At 41.3% G+C, this 21230-nt stretch overlaps 1 long non-coding RNA gene across 1 annotated transcript in view; it reads left to right on the forward strand.

The window, feature by feature from the left end:
- LOC148777393 (uncharacterized) overlaps nucleotides 1-21230 on the forward strand; it is a 48486-nt gene that overhangs the window by 17561 nt on the left and 9695 nt on the right. Inside the window, exon 3 of the long non-coding RNA XR_016037774.1 lies at nucleotides 13873-14008. This is a non-coding gene — a long non-coding RNA (uncharacterized LOC148777393). The remainder of the gene's footprint in view (nucleotides 1-13872; nucleotides 14009-21230) is intronic.

Raw genomic sequence — 21230 nt, forward strand, 5'->3', positions numbered from 1 at the left:
CAGCAGTAATTCAATGGCTCTGTGTAGATAATCTCATTAGCTGTCTAAGGGCAAGGATGTGCACCCAGTGGGCGTTTGTCAAGAACCTGCTGGTAATCATGGTGAATCACTCGGGTTATAAAGGCAACTGCTCTACCCCAACTCTGTAGGTAATTGTCTGATCTGACTTTTCTGAAGATTGGTAGGATCTAGATTTCAAGCTAAAACAAAAGGTCTCTCTCATCAACTGGTGTTGAACTCTTTCCCAAAGAGTTTCCCTGCTGTTTTCAGGTGTAAGGCAGACAGTTGAGAGAATTGCATGACAAATATTAAATGATATGTGGACTGGCCTCCTGGGAATGAGTCATTGGGCCTATCTATTTGTGCTAATCCTGTTACTTTCAAATGTAATAGTGGTTAATATTGCTGGAATTCTAAAGGTGAAAAGTTGTGTAAGGGAAAGTGTAAAGAGAAACTTTTCTTTTTGGCTGCACTGCACATCATGTGGGATCTTAGTTCCCTGACCAGGGATTGAACCTGAGAGCCTGCAGAAGTGTAGAGGCCTAATCCCTGAACCACCAGGGAAGTCTCAAAGGGAAACTTTTAAAATAAATATCATTTGCCCATTCATTTGCTATTGGTTAGGCATAGAGTAAATTTTAGGAGGGCGAACAATCAGAGTTATAAAGATTTTTAGAAACAGAGCTTTATTATAGCTCAAGAATTGATGAACAACCTCAAACCACCTTCCTATTATCTATATCCCTGGGGATGGCAAGTGGGCAAGCTGATAGGACACACATGCTGATTATGGAGAAGGCCTAGAACAGGCTCCTAGACAATCTATATATGTCTTGGACAATATATGCATTTGCATGCATATATACCTATACACACAGATACACAAACATATATATATATATATATATATATATATATATATATGAGATACATTTCCCATCTGCAAGTGTGCATAAGGAATAAGTACATACAGCATATATTTACTTAATTATACATTATATATACATATGTGTTTCAGTTATTTAGCAAATGTCTTATCTCCTAACAGGAGGGTAAGCTTCTTGAAACTGTGGGGAGCATGCTCTTTTCATCTTTTTTCACCCTACCCAAGACCTAGCAGTTTTTTGCTTATAACATATAAAATAATATCCCAATATGTGTGAATAAAGATGTAGTCTCAACTCTCAAGACACTTAAAGTTCTGAAACACCTTCCAGGATTGGCTTGATCTTTCAGAGCCTGCTACCCAGAAAAATAAATCTAAAGTCTGTCTTTGAAAGGGTGTTCTAAAAGACCCTGGTACAATTACTCTTGTTCTGGAGACAGGGTCCAAAGGTAAAGGCCAAAGTTTATAATTTAAATGTCTTCATCATTTTCACATTGTAGTTTTCCTTATAGCAATGAACTATGAATTAACTATTATTAAGAAATATTAGGAACTACTCCTGCAAAAGATGATAATAGAATACTAAAGTGATTATTTCTTTATACCATCTATATTTTGGTGGAGTTTAGAATTTCAATAAATTTCAATGGACTCTGCGTTTCTGTTTTTGCTTTTTTTCTCTTTCCCCGAACTCCTAATCCAGTGAGTAACCTTCAGTGTTTACCCAAATTTTCATTTTTCTCTTGAAGGGTTCTGGTTAAGTCTGAAGATGTTGAAACTACATTTGAAAAAGGCACAAAACCCTGCTTTTTAAAAATTAAAAAATCAAAACCAAACCAAACCACAATGTCGAAAATGCATTCCTTTTATATTTGTTTATATAGATAACTCGGAAAGTTCCTGTAAGAAGAAATTCCATTGACATGTATTCATCTTATGCATTTCAATTGCAATAAAACAATCTTGCTGCTTTTTATTTTTTGCTGGTTGTGATACTGCCCCAGCCTTTGGTGGCCTTTTCTTTCCTGTAGCTAGCTTCTTTTGGTTGTGGGCCCTGGTTGATTGCTGACTGCCTCTGCTGATACCCAATTGATTATTTTGCCTTCTGCCCCTGGTCTTGGGTATTCTTTCAGGCAGCCCAGCCCGCTTCTGCAACACTGGCACTCATCCACCTGTGAGCAGATCAGTTCCATCTGTCCTCAGCCTTCTTTGAACAGTGGCTCAGTTCAGAGCCATAAATGCCTAGGTCCATGAGCTAATCCAGTCTCCTTGGTTGATAGAATCCATGACAGGATCACGAGCCCCAGGGTCATAAACATCATTTGGGCGCTAATAAATTTCAAGCTTTGAAAGGAGGTGTTTATGTATAGTAAGAGATACTGTTTGCAGAAGGAACTTTCTTGGGGCATCTGTAATTTGTTTGGTAGCAGTGACACGCCGGGGGCCTGGCAAGAGAATTTCTTTCAGGTCTCAGGTAAAGAGAGAGAGCGCCACGTGGTGGCAAGAGCCCTGGGACTTCCTGGTGTTCTCTCCTGTCCCAGCCTGCCCCACTGCTGACAGCTCGTTCTCAGTGCAGTGGCTTTCCCAACACATCTTTTGTAGCTGTCTCTCTTCATCTGCAAAGGAATAGCGATGCAGACTTAAATCTTCCTGGAAAAGGGATGTTAATATTTATTACACTGCTGCCTGAGAGCTCAGTTGGTAAAGAATCTGCCGGCAATGCAGGAGACCTTGGTCCGATTCCTGGAGGGGGAAGATCCGCTGGCGAAGGGATAGGCTACCCATTCCAGCAGTGTTGGGCTTCCCAAGAGGCTCAGCTGGTAAAGAATCTGCCCGCAACGTGGGAGACCTGGGTTTGATCCTTGGGTTGGGAAGATCCCCTGGAGAAGGGTAAGGGTATCCACTCCAGTATTCTGGCCTGGAGAAGTCCATGGAGTGTATAGTCCATGGGGCTGCAAAGAGTTGGACAGGACTGAGCGACCTTCACTTTTTCAGCCCCCTTTGGTCTCACCGTTTGCATCCTTCCCTACTTGTGTAATAGAATTTTGGAACTTTGATATTGCAGTTCAAGGTCTTAGGTTGGATTATAGAATAAAATATATGGAAGTTTGTTCTTTGGATGTCTTTAAAAATAGGATAAATTCCTATTTCAGTTGGTCTGTGTGGTATGGTCACATGTGTTCCACTAGCTTTTAACACAGAATTGTATTGATCAATCAGCATTGATGAATGATCTCTCAGGACTTTTCAGCGATGCTGGAGATACAAAAGGGAAGAGAAGCCATGGGTATGCTATCTCGCTGGGAAGGAAAGAAATAGGAAAATGATAAAAAGGAGTAAGTGAGTCTGTGGTTAGTGGATGTGTGGTCCACCCCCTTTCCTCACCAGCGTCAGGAGCCTGGCTGGCCGTTGGTGCGGCTATGTTTCTTCCAGGCTGAGGGGAACGTGGGGACACTCGGCTTGGCTTCAACTGGCCATCAGGATTTCAATTTTTGCTCTACTTTGGCTGACTGCTTTACAAGGATGAGACTAGTGCTTTGATGGTTCCCAGAGATGGTGGTATGGTTTAGTTAGTAGTTTCGATCCGTGGCTTGGGAAGATCTCCTGGAGAAGGGTATGGCAACCCACTCCAGTATTGCCTGGAGAATCCCCATAGACAGAGGAACCTGGTGGATTACAGTCCACAGGGTTGCACAGAGTTGGATACGACTGAAGTGACTTAGCACGCCGGAGAGGTTAGGTGGTTTATTGAGGTGCCTCTGGGTTTTCTCTCTCCCTTGCTGCCCTGCCTCAGAGATGTCTATTTGGGACGTGTTCCACATTGGAAGGGCTGCTAGGTTAATATATGAGTGCAAAATGAGATCTTTAGAGGGTAAAACATGTGACAGTCATAATGAGTTTTATGGCCAGAAATTGAAAGTTCAGCCTGTGTCAACCCTGGGTGGGGGTTTCACCAAAGGGCATGGTGAATTTACTTCTTTACTTTTAAAGATGAGAGGCCATGTAGCTGCCACCAGCATAAAGTTCCCAGCAGGGAGAAGTGCTTCGGTGAACTGCAGCTCCCGCCTTCAACTTCTGCCCTAACTCCTAAATCTCCCCGCCCTCCTCCCCCTTATGAAATGTGTAGCTGACACCCTGATGAATGGATGCATCTCTGTGTAGGTCCTGTGGTGAGCAAGTCTGCAGCTGATTAAATCACACATTTCCCATATCATTCTAATGAGTTCTGTGGCATAGTTCCTTGAGCTGACAGCAGTACAATAGCACCTTTTGAACTATTCCTGGTTTCATGCCAGTAAACTTATCTTTTAATGGTTTTGCACCCACCTCCCGACTCCTAGGGCAAGAGGAGAAAGGAAGGAGTATGTTTTGAAAGAAATTCCAAGCTTCTATTGTGTGTTTTCCCACTTATAATCCAGTTTGTCATTGATAAAAAACATCATGGAAAACAAGATTGTTTTAGAATTGTTTTAAAATTCAAGTTCATCGGGTTTGAGCACTTTAATTGAATGTCTACATACACCAGGCACCCTGCTAAGTGCTGGAGATAGCAGGTAGGCAAACTGTTTTGTCATTAGCATTTTTTTTTGCAATTTTAGTTATCTAAATTGCACATTCTGATTATGAAGTAGGCGAGGAAACGTCTTTTTTCTGTTTTGTTTTCTTTTGAAGAAGAACCCACACTAAAAAGAGCAACAATATATTTTTTTCGTTCTTTTGTTCTGTTTTCCATAACTCAGATAGATACTGCCCCATGAAAACTCATCTCTGTAGGATTTTTTTGAGAATTCTGTTAATGTAGCAGTATTTCTTCTTATGAGGAGTCATGAAAGGAATGTCTCTCAGGATTCACCACCCTGAATAACTGGACTCTTCACAAGTGATTGGTTTGTTTTGATCTTGTGAGCACAGGGAACTCTGAAACTGTTGTTTTTCTCTTTGTGCAAACATTGGACCCCTGAAGCTAGGGAGACACTGGGATGTTGCAATGTACATTTCCCCCCTACTTCTCCTATTTTTAACTTTATTTATTTATCCTCCCCTTATTGGCATTCTATTGGATTTTCTCACTTATTTTAATCTTCTAGAACCATTTACACATATTGTAATAAATCATATTTTTAATAAATCTCAGATTCTTTTTGGAATAAGGCACAGTATTGATAAATACACTTGTAAAAAAGAAAATAATTATACCTAAGACAAGCTGCATGCCAGATACATTTATGGTCAAAATTTTCTGGAGGTTTTGAGTTTATGTAGACATCTTTCATGTTCTTCAGGTCCCCAAGTAAAGAATTTGTTTATTTCCAGAGAGTTTAATAGGCAAGATGGATTGTAGATATATCTAGGTTATTTTTTAGAATATTTTTCATTTACTCTTGTTTGGGTATGTGCATTTGGAATAAGAACATTTCCCCCCATTTTACATTATGAAAATAATACAAGTTCATGTTAAGACATTTCACACAGCATATAAGTTGGAATTAAGTATGAAATTAAAAGTCTTTTTCCCTCATTAGTTCTCTAAATTTTATTCCCTTTTATGTAACATTATAGACTTTTCTATGTACTGATAAGAGTATGTATGTGTATATATACTTTGATGTTACCTGAATGGATTATACTCTTCTCTGAAGTAGGCTTTGTCAGTTGACAAAATATGGAAATTCTTTTTCGGGTCCGTATAAACAGATCTCTTTTATTCTTATTACTGGTTTATTGTTCCATACTTCATAGCTTATTTGACTAGTCTCCTAATACTGGGCACTTAGGACTCCCTCCCTTTTACAAAAGCAAACATTGCTGCCAAAAATATCCTTGTTCATATAATTTTAACACACCTGATGGAAAAGTATATTTCTTGAAATATAATTGTGGAATATGTGTATTAAGATTTTTGATCGGTTCAGTTCAGTTCAGTCACTCAGTCTTGTCCGACTCTTTGCGACCCCATGAATTGCTACACGCCAGGCTTCCCTGTCCATCACCAACTCCCGGAGTTCACCAAAACTCATATTCATTGAGTTGGTGATGCCATCCAGCCATCTCATCCTCTGTCATCCCCTTCTCCTCCTGCCCCCAATTTCTCCCAGCATCAGAGACTTTTCCAATGAGTCAACTCTTTGCATGAGGTGGCCAAAGTATTGGAGTTTCAGCTTTAGCATCAGTCCTTCCAATGAACACCCAGGACTGATCTCCTTTAGAATGGACTGTGTGGATCTCCTTGCAGTCCAAGGGACTCTCAAGAATCTTCTCCAGCACCACAGTTCAAAAGCATCAATTCTTTGGCGCTCAGCTTTCTTCACAGTCCAACTCTCACATCCATACATGACCACTGGAAAAACCATAGCCTTGACTAGATAGACCTTGGTTGGCAAAGTAATGTCTCTGCTTTTTAATATGCTATCTAGGTTGGTCATAACTTTCCTTCCAAGGAGTAAGTGTCTTTTAATTTCATGGCTGCAATCAGCATCTGCAGTGATTTTGGAGCCCCCCCAAGAAAAAGTCTGACACTGCTTCCACTGTTTCCCCATCTATTTCCCATGAAGTGATGGGACCAGACGTCATGATCTTAGTTTTCTGAATGTTGAGCTTTAAGCCAACTTTTTCACTCTCCTCTTTCACTATCATCAAGAGGCTTTTTAGTTCCTGTTCACTTTCTGCCATAAGGGTGGTGTCATCTACATATCTGAGGTTATTGATATTTCTCCTGGCAATCTTGATTCCAGCTTGTGCTTCTTCCAGCCCAGCATTTCTCATGATGTACTCTGTATACAAGTTAAATAAGCAGGGTAACAATATACAGCCTTGATTCACTCCTTTTCCTCTTTTGAACCAGTCTGTTGTTCCACGTCCAGTTCTAACTGTTGCTTCCTGACCTGCATACAGGTTTCTCAAGTGGCAGGTCAGGTGGTCTGGTATTCCCATCTCTTTCAGAATTTTCCACAGTTTATTGTGATCCACACAATCGAAGGCTTTGGCATAGTCAATGAAGCAGAAATAGATGTTTTTCTGGAACTCTCTTGTTTTCTCCGTTATCCAGAGGAGGTTGGCAATTTGATCTCTGGTTCCTCTGCCTCTTCTAAAAGCAGCTTGAACATCTGGAAGTTCACGGTTCATGTATTGCAGAAGCCTGGTTTGGAGAATTTTGAGGATTACTTTACTAGCATGTGAGATGAGTGCAATTGTGCGGTAGTTTGAGCATTCTTTGGCATTGCCTTTCTTTGGGATTGGAATGAAGACTGACCTTTTCCAGTCCTGTGGCCACTGCTGAGTGTTCCAAATTTGCTATTGAGTGTAGCACTTTCACAGCATCATCTTTCAGGATTTGAAATAGCTCAACTGGAATTCCATCACTTCTACTAGCTTTGTTCGTAGTGATGCTCTCTAAGGCCCACTTGACTTCACATTCCAGGATGTCTGGCTCTAGGTGAATGATCACACCATCGTGATTATCTTGGTCGTGAAGATCTTTTTTGTACAGTTCTTCTGTGTATTCTTGCCACCTCTTCTTACTATCTTCTACTTCTGTTAGGTCCATACCATTTCTGTCCTTTATTGAGCCCATCTTTGCATGAAATTTTCCCTTGATATCTCTAATTTTCTTGATGAGATCTCTAGTCTTTCCTATTCTGTTGTTTTCCTCTATTTCTTTGTGTTGATCGTTGAGGAAGGCTTTCTTATCTCTCCTTGCTGTTCTTTGGAATTCTGCATTCAGATGCTTATATCTTTCCTTTTCTCCTTTGTTTTTCACTTCTCTTCTTTTCACAGCTATTTTTAAAGCCTCCTCAGACAGCTATTTTGCTTTTTTGCATTTCTTTTCCATGGGGATGGCCTTGGTCCCTGTCTCCTGTACAATGTCATGAACCTCCATCCATAGTTTATCAGGCACTCTATTGATCAGATCTAGTCTCTTAAATCTATTTCTCACTTCCACTGTATAATCATAAGGGATTTGATTGAGGTCATATCTGAATGGTCTAGTGGTTTTCCCTACTTTCTTCAATTTCAGTCTGAATTTGGCAATAAGGAGTTCATGATCTGAGCCACAGTCAGCTCCCGGTCTTGATTTGCCGACTGTAAAGAGCTTCTCCATCTTTGGCTGCAAAGAATATAATCAGTCTGATTTCGGTGTTGACCATCTGGTGATGTCCATGTGTAGAGTCTTCTCTTGTGTTGTTGGAAGAGGGTGTTTGCTATGACCAGTGTGTTCTCTTGGCAAAACTCTATTAGCCTTTGCCCTGTTTCATTCTGTACTCCAAGGCCAAATTTGCCTTTGTGATAGTGATGGTCAAGTGGCTCTCTGAAATGTTATTCTCAAAAAAAGGTGATTGTTATTCCCTTATCTTAGATGAGAATTGATATAATCAAACTTTTGATAAGCAAAAAAACTTTTACATTTATTTTAATATGAATCTTATTATGAATGAGTTTGAACCCCTTATTTATTCTTTGCCTCTTTGGGTTTCTTTTTCTGGACTACATTTTTAGGATTTTTGCACATATTCCTCTCACTGGGTTGTTTAGAATTAACTTATTATAAAGAGTACTTTTATAAATTTTCTTTCTGTCACAGTATAATAAAAAAAATCATAACTGATCACCACCTTGTGCTGTGTGTAGATACATGTATATATCCTTCCATACTGATTTCTTTTTTTTACTTTAATTAATTTTTATAGTTACATAATATAGTACAATTATTTTTTAAGTAGATAAATTAAGATTTTTAGTTGGAGTTTCAAGATCAAACTTAAAAATTAACAGAATGAATAGACAGAAAAGTAGAAGAACACAGTGTCCCTGAAAAGCACTAAGACCCAATTCCACATAAATTGCCAACATCCATTGGATATTAAAAAAAGGCATGAGAATGCTAGGAAAACATCTACTTCTGCTTCATTGACTATAAGTTGTTCAGTCGTGTCAGACTCTTTGCAACCCCATGGACTATACAGTCTATTAAAAATTTTCCAGGCCAGAATACTGGAGTTGGTAGCCTTTCCCTTCTCCAGGGCATCTTCTCAACCCAGGGATCGAACCCAGGTCTCCTGCATTGCAGGTGGATTCTTTACCCGCTGAGTCAACAGGGAAGCCCCCTCATTGACTACACTTAATTCTTTGACTGTGTGGATCACAACAAACTGTGGAAAATTCCTAAAGGGATGGGAATACAGGGCCACCCTACCTGCCTCCTAAGAAACCTGTATGCCGGCAAAAAGCAACAGTTTGAACTGGACATGGAACAACGAACTGGTTCAAATTTGGGAAAGGCTGTATATTGTCACCCTGCTTATTTAACTTATATGTAGTGTACATCATGAGAAATGCTGGGCTGAATGGAGCACAAACTGGAATCAAATTGCCAGGACAAATATCAATAACCTTAGATAGGCAGACAACAAAACCCTTATGGCAGAAAGTGAAGAGGAACTAAAGAGTCTCTTGGTGAAGGTGAAAGAGTAGAGTGAAAAAGCTGGCGTAAAACTCAACATTCAAAAAATTAAGATCATGGCATCTGGTCCCATCACTTGGTGGCACGTAGATGGGGAAAAAAATGGAAACAGTGACAGACTTTATTTTATTGGGCTTCAAAATCACTGTGGATGGTGACTATAGCCATGAAATTAAAAGACATTTGGCTCCTCGGAAGAGAAGTAATGACAAACCTAGACAGTATATTAAAAAGCAGAGACATCACTTTGCAGACAGAGGTCCGCATGTCAAAGCTGTGTTTTTTTCAGTAGTCATGTATGGATGTGAGAGCTGGACCATAAAGAAGGCTGAGTGCTGAAGAATTGATGCTTTTGAACTGTGGTGCTGGAGAAAACCTTGAGAGTCCCTTTGACAGCAAGAAGATCAAACCAGTCAATCCTAAAGGAAATCAACCCTGAATATTCATTGGAAGGACTGATGCTGAAGCTGAAGCTCCAATACTTTAGTCACCTGAAGTGAAGAGCCAGCTCATTAAAAATGACCCTGATGCTGTGAAAGATTGAAGGCAGGAGGAGAAGGGGGTGACAGAGGATGAGATGGTTGGATGGCATCATTGACCTAATGTGCATGAGTCTGAGCAAATTCCGGGAGATGGTGAAGGACGGGGAATCCTGGCATGCGGCAGTCCATGGGGTCGCAAAGAGTCAAACACAACTTAGTGACTAAAAAATAACAACAATGATCCTATTACCATTTTTTATATGGTTTTGGGTTTATTTTTTGTAGGTCTTTTCCTTCCCTTGTGTTTCCTGCCTAGAGAAGTTCCTTCAGCATTTGTTGCAAAGCTGGTTTGGTGGGGCTGAGTACTCTTAACTTTTGCTTTTTCTGGAAAGCTTTTGATTTTGCCATCAAATCTGAAGGAGAGTCTTGCTTGGTAGAGTATTCTTGGTTGCAGTTTCTTCCCTTTCATCAGTAAATATATCGTGCCATTTCCTTCTGGTTTATAGAGTTTTTGTTGAGAAATCAGCTGATGACCTTATGGGAGTTCCCTTGTATATTATTTGTCATTTTCCCCTTGTTGCTTTTGATAGTTTATCTTTGTCTTTAATTTTTTCAGTTTGATTACTCCGTGTCTTGCTCAGTGTGTTCCTCCTTGGGTTTATCCTGTCTCGGACTGTCTGCACTTCCTGGACTTGGCTGACTATATCTTTTCCCACGTTTGGGAAGTTTCAGCTATTATCGCTTTAAATATTTTCTCAAGTTCTTCTCTCTTCTCCTTTTGTGATCCCTATAATGGTGTGTTTAATGTTATCCCAGAGGTCTGCCTGCATTTTGTTTTCATTCTTTTTTCTATATTCTGTTTTTCAACAGTGATTCCCACCATTCTTTTAAGTCACTTCACTTGAGGTTTTTCTGCCTCAGTTATTCTGCTGTTGATTCTATCCAGGGTATTGTTTCTCTCTATTTGTTTGTTCTTTAGTTCTTCTTGGTCTTTGGTAAACATTTCTTATATCTTCTCCATTCTGTTTCCAAGACCCTGGATCATCTTCATTATCACTATTCTGCATTCATTTCTGGAAAGTTCCCTATCTCTTCTTCACTTAGTTATTTTTCTGGAGTTTTGTCCTATCCCTTCATCTGGGACATAATATTCTGCATTTTCATTTTGATTGCTTTCTGTGATGCGGTTTTCATTCTGGCAGCTGCAGGATTGTAGTTCTTCTTGCTTCTTCTGTCTGCCCTCTGGTGGATGAGGTTAAGAGGCTTGTGTGAGTTTCCTGATGGGAAGGACTGCCAGTGGGAAAAACTGTGTCTTGCTCAGTAAAACTTTTATTTGTCTGCTGATGGATAGGGCTGTGCTCTATGTTAGCTGTTTGGCCTGAGGTGACCCAATCCTGGAGTCTACAGGCTCTATGGTAGTACTAATGGCAACCTCCAAGAGGGCTCACAAGAGGGACCTCCCAGGACTGTTGCTGACAGTGGCCCCGTTCCCATGGCCAGCCACTGCTGAACCACACCTCCACAGGAAACAGTCCAACACCAGCAGGTAGGTCTGCTTCAGTTTCCTGTGGGGTCACTGCTCCTTTCCCTTGGGTCCTGGTGCACACATGATTTTGTTTGTGCCCTCCAAGAATGGAGTCTCTGTTTCTTCCAACCCTGTGGAAGTTCTGTAATCAAATCCCTTCACTGGCCTTCAAAGTCAGATTCCCTGGGGATTCATAGCCCTTTCACCTGATCCCGAGGCTGGGAAGTCTGATGTGGGGCTCAGAACTTTCACAACCTTCTTTGGTATTATTTTTCTCCAGTTCGTGAGTTGCGCATCCACCAGGAATGGGATTTGATTTTGTCATGATTGCACCCCTCCTACTGTCTTGTTGTAGCTTCTCCTTTGTCTCTGGACGTGAGCATCTTTTTTTGGTGAGTTCCAGAGTCCTCCTGTCAGTGGTTTTTCTATAGCTAGCTGTGATTTTGGTGCTCTTGCAGGAGGAAATGAGTGCATTTCCTCCTACTCCACCATCTTGAACCAATCTCCCATACTGATATTCTTTTTTATAGTTGAATTTATCAATATTTCTGTTGTGCAGATTTTTTATCATTCTTTGATATCCTCAAAATTGTAAGCATATCTAATTATGCTTTTCTGGTACTTTTTATGATTTAATTTTTTAAACTTAAGTTTTTGACCCATTTAGAATGAATTTGGTTCAGGAAGTAATGTATGAATTGAGGATTTTATTTTATTTTTTTTGCCTAACCAGCTTCTCCAATACCAGATTTTACTCATTGTATTGAAATGTCACTTTCATCTTTTTTCCTGGATTCTTTAGCTTATCTCATTGATCTATTTCTGTCTTATCAGCTCTAATATTGGAAATGTTTACTCTTTTTAGACTCTTTTTAGTCTTAAAATGTTCAAATTTGAGCCAAATTATTTGCCTCTGCTTGGAGTCCCTGTGGGATTTAGGGGGACCTGCTAGTGTGGGAAATGGGCTAGACCTGTTCCCTTGGGATCTGTGTACCTCAACACAACCCACTGGGGCAATCAGCTGATATTCCACTACCATCATATGTTTATTTACATTTCAGATAGTCCTTTAGTGTGATTATCTCGTTAATCCTAACAACAGTCTTATAATGTGGATGTTGCTCTTTGGCAAGTGACTTTATGGTAGAGGTTCTGGGGTTTGACCAGCATTGCATAACTCCCACGTGCCACAGCCAGGACTCCTACCCCAGTTTCTCTGTACGCTTTCCCCAAAGCACAGCGGCTTCATTTCCAGGGTAATACTGGATCTTTTGCTCAAGATCATCTCTACCAAAAGGTGTTCCTTCTTCAGGCTTTTGAGCAGGTGATGACTCAACAGGATCTGAGATTTTATTTGTGGATCTTTTCAGTTAAATCCTCAAACACCCTTTGGAAATACACCCTTAGAACAGCAGGCTGGCCAGCATTGAGAGCCTGCTCCCCTGCCTTTTATCTGCAACTCCAACTGCAAGAGGTTGGTAAGATGGGGGTGGCCATTGCTGATTGTTTTCAACTCTCTGCTTTTTTTTAAAAAAAGAAGAAATCTTTTAGATAACACTCTAAATTCTTGGAGCTGATATTTATCAGCACCCTCTGTGATAGCAAAATACTTTTCAGCAGAGAGAAAGTAGGTTTGACAGATAAGCTGCATAATTAAAGGATTAACATCGTTTCTCCTGAAATTAAATTAGGAACAGACGACTTTTGTACTGACTTGTTTATGATAAAATTATTTGATGTCATTTTGCAGGGAATAACCCTCAAACCATGAGATAGTGTCAGTTTTAATATTTTAGCCTCAGAGGTAAGTGGGAAATGACATTTACATGACGTGACAGGTGGCACATACCTGAATTGTCTCCAACTTGTCAAATCTAGGTGTTTCTCTACTTTCCTCCCTTTCCTCCTTTTTTTTTTTATCTGTGGAGAGAAAATGTTTTTCTTCTAGTTGTATTCTGGAAGCAATCTAAATTTTGTGTGGATTGGGTGATGCTCTAATTGGGTGATTCAATCTCTTCCTCTGACCCAGGCCACAGTGACTGAAAGCATGGTTGGATAAAACTCTTTGGAGGGATTTGGGGTGGGGGAATAAGACTTGGGTAAAAAAGTGCAGAAGACTAGTTTTTTTCCCCCTTGAATCAAATTTTTATTTTTCTTAATCAGGTCTGAACAAACATCTACTACTGTAACTAACTTTTATTTTCACGTATTTTCTTATTTGTCCATTTAAAAAAAAGTCCTCAAGGTAATTTAACCTCTCTGGAACCCAGTGATATGAAAGCAGACAGAGGGAAAGTTAGAACACCATGTTTAGAAATTAAAAAAATATTTAAACAGGAAAAATTGTTCTTCTTTGATATATCTAGAGAAAGTGTACTCTCCCGATCCTTTGCTTAATCCTTTTCAGGAAGTTTTAGAAACTTAATGGGGAGAGGGAAAAGGCATTGGTAAGAGAAGACTGGTTTTATATAGCTATCAAAGTCTGTTCCTTCTGACCCTCTTCTGCTTTCTTTTATTGCAGGTGCTTTCTCTTTCCCAGGGAAGTGGAGCTCATTTGGCTGCAACATGCCGGAATTTGCTTTGAGACCTTCATTGCAGGGAGGATGTCATCTTCAGTAGAGGCTGCTGCTGAGTCAGATGCCCTATGACTGTGCTTGGTGAGGTCACATGCACAGAAACGTTTAAGTCTCAGGTGCATCGGGAAGAGCTGAGCTAGGGCTTGTTACCAATGCTGGGCCCCAAAGCCCAAAAATGCTGCCTCTCAAAGGTGGTACTTAGAGTGGGATTTTGAGAGACAGTAGGATTATTTTAAGCTCAGAGGTGTAGGGATCATTGCATGGGGAAGAAAAAGCATAAACTAGATAGTGAAGGCAGAAAAGTTAGAGCCACTTTTGGGAAGGAGAGGAAGATGCTGTAGGAGCCAAGTTGGGGCTTGTTTGGGAGGGGCAGTAGCAGGCATGCTCCCTGACTTGTGTCAATTCCTGGTGGCCCTCTGGTGACTTGGGTGTCCCTGTGGTGCATAGTCATCTGCATGCTGGCAGCACCCCCATCACACGCATGCCTCAGGGTCTCTCTTGCTTTGTCCCAGGGGCTTCCTCCGGGGTCCAGAAGAGCATTCGCCTGACTGAAGGAGCTTCTCAGGCTGAGGGCAGTCCCCAGCTGAGTGGGATGAGAGTTTGTGGACAAGTGCCCTGGCAGCTGGGATGCGTGGTCCATGCAGTTCCTCTGAGGGTTGAGTCTGGTGCCCACAGAGGGAACCAGTGCAGTAACACTACTAAATTCTTCCTCTTTCTTGTTTCTGCTTCTTGGGCTCATCTCAAGAAATCACCTGCACGTAAATCAGAGGAAAAGACTGAAGGGTACACAGGTAGTTGTTAGCATGATTGCTTGGTGCAGAGCAGGGAAAGGAAGACGTGGAATATGGGTGAGGGAGGACAGCATGAAAGGGAATGGGCATAAAATATGCTGGAAAAAACACCCAATGTCCTTGGACACAGTATGCCAGATCCTGCTACTGGAAGTGGGAAGTGGGAAGTGGGCTAAACCTGTTCCCTTGGGCTCTGTGTACCTCTAAACACAACCCACTGGGGCAACCAGCTGATATTTCACTACCATCATATGTTCATTTTACACTTTGCGAAGTGCTTTTAGTGTGATTATCCCATTAATCCTAACAACAGTCTTAGAAGGTGGAGGTTGCTATTCTTATTTTTGAAAAGTGACTTTTTAAGGAAAAGAAAGGGGAATTGTATGATAGGAAGAAATAAAGACTTGTTAAAGAAATGGACAAGACTAAGCCATACTGCCTAGGATTTCACAGTTGGGTGATAGGACCATAAAGAAACACACAGAAGAGATTGTTACCAAAGTCCAGAGAGTGTTTTTTTTTTAAAAGGGGCCAGGTAGTGGTTATGATGTAGCACTTGACAGAGATTTTTAGGGTGGCAGCAAAGTTCTATTTCTTGACCTGAGTGATATTTATAAATAATTCTTTAAAATGTACATTTGTTTTGAATAGTTTTCTGCATTTGTATCATATTTTATCAATAGTTTGCAATGAAAAGGTTAAAATCCCTAGTACGTATGGTACTATTAATCTGTGCATTTACGCAAAATTATATGTGTGTGTGTGTAAAAACAAGCACATAAAAAAACAGCAACTGCTAATTTGTCCCTCCCCCCAATTTAGGAGGTTGAGATTAATATATGCACACTATTATATATAAAATAGATAGCCAACATGGGCCTACTATATAGCATAGGAAACTATGTTCAATATTTTGTACTAACCTATTGGAGAAGGAAATGGCAACCCACTCCAGTACTCTTGCCTAGAAAATTCCATGGATGGAGGAGCCTGGAGGGCTAGAGTCCATGGGGTTGCAAAGAGTCAGACACAGCTGAGCGACTTCACTTAACCTATGAGGGAAAAAAATCTAAAAAAAGACATATACACATGGATGAATATAACTGAATCACTGTACTGTACACCTGAAACTAACATGATATTGTAAATCAACTATACTTCAATTAACAAAAAAAACCAGCTGCTGACCTGTGGGTATATAAAATTACCCCTGACAGTTAAAGAGAATGTTCCAGAATTAGGTTGAGAACTCTCCCTTTCCAAATCCTTGATTCCTTGAAGTGTCAGGCTGGGCAGCTTTCCTACCTAACTTTGTTCAGACAGATGAAGGCAGGAAGGATTACTTTTGATCATGCCGGCTAGATGTGTGAGTAACATTCTGCCTGGTAATTATTTTTGACATTTGACAGTTCTAGGCACAACCTTTCACAGTTCTGAAATGTTGGCAGTACATTTATTTTTTAAGGGTTCATATTTTCCTATGAGTAACCAGTGCTCACAGAATACTTCTTAGGGTGCCTTGTTTCAAATTAAGCTAGAGGGTTTTGGAGAGTCACAAATCCAGAGGGCAGCTTGAAGTTTCAGGGAAGAACTCATCACTTAGCAACCATCACCACCACAACAAAAGTGTGCCTTTTAAATTATTTCTAAAAGCTGGTCTCAGTGTATAGAACTAGACTTACAATCTTGCAGCATAGAGACAAGGTGAATCTTTGTTCTCACATATCTCGCCTGCTTGTCTGCCACACTGCTGAAATTTTCTCTTAGATTATTCCTTTGGCTACTTTCCTATAGGAAGTAGCCAGGTTAAGGATTTATGAGAACTTAATGCTATGGTGGGGCTTCCAGGTGGTGCTAGTGTTAAAGAACCTGCCTGCCAATGTGGGAGACATAAGAGACAAGGGTTCGATCCCTGAGTCGGGAAGATCCCCTGGAAGAGGGTATGGCAACCCATTCCAGTATTCCTGCCTGGAGAATCCCACGAACGGAGGATCTGGGCAGGCTGTCATCCACAGGGTCACAAAGAGAAAGAGTTGGTCATGACTGAAGAGGTTGAGCATGAGCTTGCAATGTTATGGCAAAAACAATGCATGGAGAAAGGGCTTCTGAATTGGAGAGGAGGGAAGGACCATTGTAAAGAACAGGGAATTGCGCAAAAGAAAAATGCCTGGAGCTTTTCAAAGGCAAGCAATGAAAAGCCACTGAGTATCTATAGTGATACTTACGGATATTTATGGATAAATATCCACTTATGGATATTTAATCAATCAAATTACTTTGGTTTCAAGTGATAAAAAAAAACCAACATAATTGGGCTTAAGGAAAGAAAAGAAATCCATTGGCTCATATGGTATAAAAAGTCTCATGGTAGATTTTTGGGTGGGGTTTCATGCATGGCTTGATCTAGGGGTACAAACAATGCTTTGAAAACTTGATCTTCTTTGCTCTTGAATCTGCTTTCCTTTCTTTGGAATTTCCTCAAAGCTCTGTGCTCCTGTCATCTCCCAACTGTAGTATAAAAGGTTCTTCCTTCTGATCTCTCAGCAAAAGTTGTGGGTTTAGCTCTCACTGGCTCTAATCACCTCTGACTCAGTCATGGTAACCAGCAAATCCAACTCTCTGGTGGGTCAGGCTGGAGTTATATGTTCCCTTCTGGAGCCGGAGGTGAGTGAATTCCACTGGTGAACCTGCACTGTGGATAAACAAATGTGGGTAGAAGAGGGAAGTGGGTCTGAAGACACAGAGAGTGTGTGTCCCCTTCATCAGTCCTGTGAATCCCCATCCAGGGAGGCTGTGAAATAGTGCTGGTGGGTCACACCAGCACCAGAAAACTCTGATAGAAGACAATTTAAAGGAACAGGAGCTATCTGAGTGTGTCATATGTAGTAGGTCACACACAGGGGTATGTGTACATGTATATGTGTGTAGGTATATCTACATGTGTGTATCTGCATTCATATGTATGTATCAATGTGTAGGTACATATGTATGTATCAATGTGTGGGTACATATGTATGTATCAATGTGTAGGTACATATGTGTGAAAGTATCTCCCTCCACGGGGCATGGTAAGAAGGTGTAAAAACATTGTTCCCTAAGATCCTACGTGCCAGCCACATGGACTGATGTTGCCCTTTCTGGGGTCTCCCGCTCTCCTCACGCTGTCCCTCCAGCTGGAGATGACCTCTCTCCTGCTCTCACCCATTCCTTCCTCATCTTCAAGGTCTGACTCAAATGGCATTTTCTCCACTGAAGACTTCGCTTCCTGATCCCCAACCCATGCAGGAGTACAGAGCCCTCCTCTTGTGCCCTCAGTGAGGCTGAGCTATGCCTCGTTTTGCTGTGGACAGCTGCCTGGAGAAGGGCACAGCTGTGCTACTAACACAGTCACCATTAGCCCTAGGTGGCCACTGAACCCTTGAAGTGTAATCAGTCCAAATTGAGATGTCCTGCAAATGTAAAATGTGTATTAGGCTTCGAAGAAGAAAAAAATTGCACATTATCTCAATATTTTAAAAAAATATTTTTTTGGGTTGTGCCATGAAGCTCGCAGGATCTTAGTTCTCCAACCAGGAACTGAAAACAAGGCCCCTGCAGTGGAAATGCCAAGTCCTAACCACTGGACCGGCTCGATGGACATGAGTTTGGGTGAACTCTGGGAGTTGGTGATGGACAGGGAGGCTTGGCGTGCTGTGATTCATGGGGTCACAAAGAGTCGAACTCGACTGAGTGAGTGAACTGAACTGAACTGAACTACTGGACCACCAGGGAAGTCTGTCTCAATAGTTTTTGTGCTTATTTCATGTGGATAGGGGGCTTCCTTGGTGGCTCAGATGGTAAAGAATCTGCCTGCAATGCAGGAGACCCAGGTTCTATTCCTGGGTCAGGAAGATTCCCTGGAGCAAGGGAATGGTAACCCACACCAGTATTCTTGCCTGGAGAATCCCATGGACAGAGGAGCCTGGCTGGCTACAGTCCATGGGGTCACAAAGAGTCGGACACGACTGAGCGACTAACACTTACATGTGGATAGGATAGTATTAGGGGATGTACTGGGTTAACTAAATTATATAATTAAAATTAGTTTCACCTGTTTCTTCTTACCTCTTTTTCAAATGTGGCTACTAGAAACTGAAAATTATATGCACGGCTTGCATATTATTTATACAAAGCAGTACTGGGGTAGAGAGCACAGGAGATGAAGGCTGAGCCCTGGAGGCAGAGAGTGTTGAGCAGGGGGGCAGGTGAACTCCTGAACATCCTCATTTCCCATGTAGACAGAAGAGGAACCGGACTTGTGGGGTTACTTGTGCCTATTAATGGAGTAGCTAATAGCACATGGGGCATACTTACCAAGCGGTTGCTGTGGCTTCTGTTATCCGCAGTGAGGTCCAATCTCCCTGCTGGACCAGCTGCCAGTTTTACCTTTAGAGCATCTAACAGACTGCTGGCTCACAGAAGGAAGCCAAGAAATGTTTCTTAAAGGAAGAAAGGAAGGAAACAATATCAGACATGATTTGAGCAAATTTCTTCAAAGATAAAATATACCCACTTGATAATTTTGATGAAATACAAGCATGTCAGAGATTGTAAACAGCATTGTGATTGCTGAAGGAAAGTTCTTAGCTGTAAACTGGCCATTCCAGGCCATTTATAATAACCCACCTCACCCCAAGCCTGTCTCACTTTATGTTGTTGGACCTGGAGTTTGGCCTAACTTCTAATCTGAATGAGCGTTTCAGTCATTTCAATTCCGACCTCATTCTTGTTCACTTTCTTCTTTTTATTTAAACTTTGTTTTTTCAATAGCCACATCTTTTTCAGTTTTGCACTTGATATGTAAAATCAAAACCATGTGAAAATTACATGTACTTTGCAGGGTAACTTCATGTGGTTTTCCCATGAGCTCTTACATATGTCTGTGTGTACATGCATATGTGTGTGCACACACACTTTTTTACCCTAAGGGTGTTTGATGCAGCAGATTTAGAAATGAAATATTCATATTACAAGTCCCTACAGGATATGGGGTGTAGAAAAGGCAAAACTGCCAGGATAGAAGATAGTGAAATATTAGGGTAGAAAGGCTGAGCCTTACAGAAATGGGCAAGAGGGTGCTGGGAGAAACAATTTCAGATACTTCTCGTCCTTCTTACTCCCTGCCTTTCTACTTCTCTCCTGAGATTTTGGCTACAGCATTTACTTAAAATGCACTGAAGGCAATTCCTCTGAATACAGGAAGCTGGGAGTCTGGAGCTGCTGGTTTTTGTCCCCAAGGGGCATTTGGGGGCAAACTTCAAGCTCAGTAAGTTACACTGACCTGTAGGCAAGTTCTTTCATTCTTACCAGCCTCAGTTTATTCATTTGTAAAGTGAGCCAACAAAGGTCCGTCTAGTCAAGGCAATGGTTTTTCCCATGGTCATGTATGGATGTGAGAGTTGGACTGTGAAGAAAGCTGATCGCCGAAGAATTGATGCTTTTGAACTGTGGTGCTGGAGAAGACTCTTGAGAGTCCCTTATACTGCAAGGAGATCCAACCAGTCCATTCTAAAGGAGATCAATCCTGGATGTTCATTGAAGGGACTGATGCTAAAGCTGAAACTGCAATACTTTGGCCACCTCATGCGGTGAGTTGACTCACTGGAAAAGACTCTGATGCTGGGAAATGTTGGGGGCGGGAGGAGAAGGGGACGACGGAGAATGAGATGGCTGGATGGCATTACCGACTCTGTGGACATGAGTTTGAGTGAACTCTGGGAGTTGGTGATGGACAGGGAGGCCTGGCGTGCTGTGATTCATGGGGTCGCTGAGAGTTGGACACTACTGAGCGACTGAACTGAACTGAAAGTGAGACTACACCACTTATTTCATGAGGTTTCTGCAAAGATTAAATGTGATAATATGTTTGAAAATAGTGTATCAAGTATGCGATACCTTAAAAATGTAGGTAGCATGATGTGAGTGAGTCTTGGAGTTAGCAAGAAAGTTGAAGACATGAGACAGGGACTGAGAAGGGAGTGTCAGAGTTGGCCAAACTCAGTTTTCCATCTTGCAAGACCAGGCTTGAGTGATGAATAATTGGAAAGTCTATTTAATGAATCTCTAGCTAAAGCAAAATTATGCCCTTGAGACATGCAATAGATCATCAAATAAAACAAAACTGAGGTCCTGGAGACACTGAACACGCAAGGAAGCTAGAAGGTCCTACTCAGGGACAGGTGCCAACAACAGACATATCTAAGGCCAGACAAGGCCACTTTGAAGAAGGAGACCTTCAAAGGGCATGGATCGTGTCCAAGCCACACTCTATAAACATTTAGCCCCCAAGTTTTAACTCCCAGAAAGAGGTGTAAGCAACAAGCTATAGCTATGCTAGTAGAAGCATCACCAAATCCTGATGGGAGAGAAAAGGTCCAGAGCTGGCTTCATGAAGGAGGCTGGGCTAAGCCTGTGAGAAGGCAGAAGGTGGGTAAGTGGAGATGGGACATGGGAAGGAAGAATGGTCTTAGAGG

This window comes from Moschus berezovskii, chromosome 7, assembly GCF_049115385.1.
Source record: "Moschus berezovskii isolate FMDL1 chromosome 7, NW_MosBer_1.0, whole genome shotgun sequence".
NCBI classification, from domain to species: Eukaryota; Metazoa; Chordata; class Mammalia; order Artiodactyla; family Moschidae; genus Moschus; species Moschus berezovskii.